The sequence below is a fragment of the Plectrocnemia conspersa genome, unplaced genomic scaffold, assembly GCF_051122295.1.
Source record: "Plectrocnemia conspersa isolate PC_06_02 unplaced genomic scaffold, ASM5112229v1 ptg000024l, whole genome shotgun sequence".
NCBI lineage: Eukaryota > Metazoa > Arthropoda > Insecta > Trichoptera > Polycentropodidae > Plectrocnemia > Plectrocnemia conspersa.
The window spans coordinates 107,501-112,500 of record NW_028277188.1 but is presented as its reverse complement, the minus strand read 5'-3'; positions in this window follow the sequence as shown (position 1 = coordinate 112,500).

The following is a 5,000-nucleotide window of genomic DNA, read 5'->3' as shown; positions in this document are numbered from 1 at the left end:
TCGTCTCACGTACGGCTGCACCTGTTCTGAAACTAATTGGGTTTTATGTTAGTTAACATATTATTTACTATGTTAATTATTAAGCAAGTGTTAGTTAAACGCGTTATTGAGTTGGCGAGCGTCGCGCGTCAGGTCGTTGTCGAAATCCGGCGCGCGAGCTGAGGTTTTTAGTAATTGTACCTAGACTTTTAAGGGAAGAAAGATTCTCTAATTGTTGGCGATTGGCGCCCGCCCTACGGAGGACGGACGTCTTCTCGGCAGGCGTATGCCTTGCAAAACTTGCGGAACGATTCGAAGTTTTTCTTTGTGGCCACCATGTCTCTGTGAGTCGGAGGGCCCTCTTCTTTGAGCTCTAGGGCCGCGAATAGCGCGGCTCTTTCACCTTCGAGCTTCGGGCACTCCCACAGGACGTGCTCGGAATCCTGGACGTCGTCTCCGCACGGGCATCCTTTTTCGGCGCTAAACCCAAAGCGGTTTTGGTAAGCCCGGAATGCTCCGTGTCCTGTCAAGAATTGGGTGGTTTCGAAGTCCGGTGTCAGCCAGTGTCTCTTCAGCCGCTCTGCAATTTCCGGAAGGAACCTGTATGTCAGCCTGCCGGTGTCGGCAAGCCTCCATCTTTCCTGCCACGCTTCGAGCACCACCGCCCTCCCGAGTCTCTTGATCAGGGCCAACCTGGCTGCGGGGGTGGGCTCTCCGCCTGGAGGAGTCAATTTTCTCCCGTCGATCTCGGCATCTCTGCCTTGTTTAAGATGGAACACGGCGGCCTTGTACTGCGCCGTAAGGTCGATGGGCTCGACCCCGGCGAGCGTGAGGAGCGCCGCGTTCGGAGCAGTTTTATATGCTGTGGTCGTGAAGCGTAACGGGGCGGTCTGAGTCCTCAGCAGCAATCTCTGAGGGAGACCCTTTGCCGCTTTTGCGGCCCATGCGCTCGCGGCGTACGTGACGATGGGGACGTAGATGGCCTTGTACATGACCACCCGCGCCCTGAAGTTGAGGCCCCAGCTGAGGCCTCCCAACCTCGCGATCTTGCCTAAGGCGTCGCGGCTTTTTTGTGCGACGTGCCGAATGTGCACGTCGGGATTAAAGTTTTGGCGGATTTGCACGCCCAAGTAGCGTGCAGATTGGACAATTTTTATTTTATGGCCGTCCATGTGGACACGAGGTGTGCTCGTCAGGTTCCCCTTGAGGAAAACTGCTTCAGTTTTGTGAGGGGCGAAGGAGAGTTTGTTCTCCGCGCCCCACGTGTGGACGGCGGCGAGAGCGAAATTCGCTTTCTCCGCCATTTCTCTCCCGGAGTCGGCTCGGATGAGGAGCAGCAAATCGTCGGCGTATGCGATCAGTTCGCATCGCGACGGAAGTGCGACGTTGAGGACGTCGTCGAATAGTACGTTCCATAGGAATGGCCCCAGGACAGAGCCCTGAGGACATCCTCTTTCCAGATTTTTCCACACGAGCGACGCGCCGGCGTCTATTACGACGCGACGGTCGGACAGGTATGACCTTATGACCTTGAGGAGGTCAGAGGGTATCCTCTTATTTCGAAGCTTTTCTACTATTCCTGGCCACCAAGCGTTGTCGAAGGCCCCCGAGATATCGAGGAGCACTCCGACGACGTAACGTTCCGAGGACTGCTCTGTAGCACTTTTGGCGTAATTGATCGCGTCCTCGGTGCCCCTACCGGGGCGGAACCCATATTGTCTGGAGGACAGGGCGAATGCACCTTGTTTAAGATGCTCTTCGAGTCTCTGGCAAATGACTTTCTCGAAGAGCTTGCCTATGGTTGAGAGAAGCGTGATCGGTCGGTACGCCTTCGGGTTTGTCCTGTCCCTGTTCCCGGGTTTAGTGAGAATCACCATCTTCCCGAGCTTCCAACAGCTCGGGAAGACTCCCGCGGAACGGCACTCCTCGAAAACGATTTTGATGACCGGTCCTACTGTCTCCCAACATTTTTTAATTATCGTGGTGGTCACGCAGTCGAGGCCCGGGGCCGTGCCCTCTCGCGTGCGCTTAAGGGCCTCCTCGATCTCGAGCCGCGTGATCGGGTCCGATTGTCGGGTGTCGACCTCCTCTCGTAGTCGCCGTCTGATCGTGCTTTGTGCGACCGTGTCTTCTTCGGTTCGGTCCTCGGGTAGCAGTGCCTCAAGGACGTTCACCGCTGCCTGCCGCGAGTCGATTGCGCAAATTCCATTCCTGTCCTTCACGTCTGCTAGCGAGATCGCCGCTCTGCTGCTCATCTTTACGCAGCGGTATGGGCCACCCCACGTGTTCTCGGCGCTCTCTCGTTCAACGAAATTCCTCCAGTGGGTTCTTTTAGCCGTTCTTATTAGGGATTTATATTTATTTATTTTATCCCTCATTTCTCGCTTTATTGCCCTGAAGGGGTCGTCTTTCGGGGTTTCAGCCGTGATCGTCCTTGACCCTCGGGCCTTCACCGCCGCTGCGTAGGGGCGGTGAGCTCGGTTGGCCTTTTTACGGGCCTCCGTGAGGGCCGGGGTCCACCAGCTCGGTAGAGATTTGCGTGGGGGCTGGGGCTTGCTTCTGGGCAGGTTTGTTTCGGCGGCTGCGATTATAGCCGTTTGGAGCGCCTCGGCGCAGGCTTCGGGGCCGGGCCGGAGCGTCCTCGCGGCTCTGTCGAGCTCCGTCTGCAGGTCTCTCGCTAGGTTTTCCCAGTTCGCTTTCGCGATTCGGAATCGTCCGGGGAGGGCTGCGCGTCCTTTTGTTCGCGAGGTTTCTGTCTTCTCGCTTCGCTCGCGGCAGATTCTCATGGTGATGAGTCTGTGGTCCGAGAGGCACGCTTCCGTATGAATCTTCCAGTCTGCTAGTTTGAGGTGCGATCCGAGGCTGTAGAAGGTCGCGTCTGGTGTTGATTCTCCGGTCGGGCCGTAGTAACTACATTCGGAGGGGCCTTCGCTCGTCGCGACCGTGAGGCCGCTGGCGATTACGAAGTCCTCCATCTGCCGGTTCACTACTGAGTTTTTATTGTACTTCTTTTCGTCTGGATCGCCCCAGATTGTCGAGTGTGCGTTGAAGTCTCCTCCGATTATGACGTGTCTTCCCCTGAGGGCGTTTAGTGTCGTCGTGAGGCCGTCTATGTGTGTGCCGATGCAGTCCCCGAATCGAAAGTATGCCGATATTGCATACATGTCGACTCCCTCCGCTGAAAGATGGACGACCGCGCGACACTCGTTCGACAGTTGCGTCAAAAGAGTGACTCGCAGCGCCGGGTTTAAGACGGCTATCGAGGCTCCCGCGGGTTGAATCTCGAAGATCCTGGCCCGCGCGCCGACTCCAGTCGTTTTCCCCATCCAGATGTATGGTTCTTGTATGAGGGCTACATCGGTTTTGTGTTTCGTTATATTTGTTTCAAATTCCGCCATCGCGTCCTTACAATGGTGGAGATTTTGTTGGGCGATCCTGACGTCCTTTAGATTTGGTTGAGGGCTATCCATTTGTGTTTGAAAGTTCCCTCGCGAGCGCGGCCTTATAGGCCGGGCAAGTCCGGTCTCCGACCTTGTGGGCTGGAGATTCGTGCTGTCGTCTCAGACGGCAGCAGGTGGCGCAGTTGGTCGGCTTGTCCCTATTGGGGCATTCGCCGGCCTCGTGGGCGGTTCCACCGCACCAGTTACAGGAGGCTTTTTCAGCCCTGCACCTGGTCATCGTGTGCCCGTATAGTTGGCACCGGTAGCAGCGAACCACTCTGATGTGGTCCCGGATTCGATGAGCGGAGTATCCAAGATACACCGTGTCTCTGGACACGAGCTCTTTGTGGATGCTGGGTGGCAGGGAGACGACGGCGTGCGTGCGATCCTTAGCACGCGTGTTTAGTCTAGTGACTACGGAGGAGTTCTGAAGGAACTCCTCTTTGCTGATTCCCGATTCTATGTTCTGTTCGTAAAGCGAACTCATTATTTCTTCGTTTGTTTCATTTCTGAACGTGTCGTGTATTATCACTCGCGGATTCTTAAGTCCGCGGAGTGACGCCTTTAGGCCCGCTTTTTCGAGAGTCGGGTTTAGGTCAATTAGCTTTTCAGCTTCGCATCTGTCCTTGATGAGGACGCACGCCGTGTTTCCTGCAGCAGGGAAAATTCCTCTTACGTGCAGCTTTACCGCTGCCGGGTTTACGGCCTTCTTGAAGGCTTCGATTGTGCTCTTGGGGCACTTTATTTCGTCGTTAGTCGGGGTTAGAATTACTGCCGTGGAGACGGCTGACTGAGCGGGCCGAGGGGCCCGAGGAGCTTCTCCTCTGAGCTCGTGAACAATGCTCGCCATCGTCGGTGGAGGAGGGAGGCGGCTCTCGATCGCTCTAAGTCGCCGGTCGAGGTCCGTGTTAAATTGCGGGGCCGCTGGCCCGGGTTTCTTTGTTTGGCAGTCAAAGATCTCCTCTAACTTGCCTAGGAAGGAGTGAAGCTCCTTTTTGCCTGCTCGGGGAAGCCGGTCCTGTGCCTCTATCGCCGCTGCGAAATCCACGAGGACCTTCGAAAAACGCTCCTTAGCGGAGGCCTCCGAATCCCTGGAGGGCTCGGGGGCAGTCGTGGGCGGGGCGGGAGGAGAGTTCTTCCCATCCGTTACGTTTTTTGGTGGCGGGAGGGCCGGAAAGTCCTCCTTGGCGGACCTCTTCTTCTCAGTCTGCCTTTCCCTGATTTTCTTGTTTCGGGCCTCAGGGCCGTCCCGTTCCGCTGCAGCGCCTTGTTTCCTCATTTTTTCGGCCTCAAATGAGAACGAAGAACTTGAGGAGCTCGATGAGGGGCTGCGCGTCGCTGGGGGCGAGCGGGGGTGGGTAGGCGGCGATTTGTTTCGCGGTTTTTTCGTACTGCTGGCAATCTCCTCCGGGTTTGCCGGGGTAAGCGGGGTCACGTCGGACACCCGCTTCTTTTTTTTAGATGTGGCCCCCTTTTTGGGGGCCGGGGTGGCGCTCATGTTGCGGCCTTAACCAAATTAAGTTTGATTATTATTATTTACTTTTTATCAATTAGTTTATTTATTTTAATTACTTAATTTAC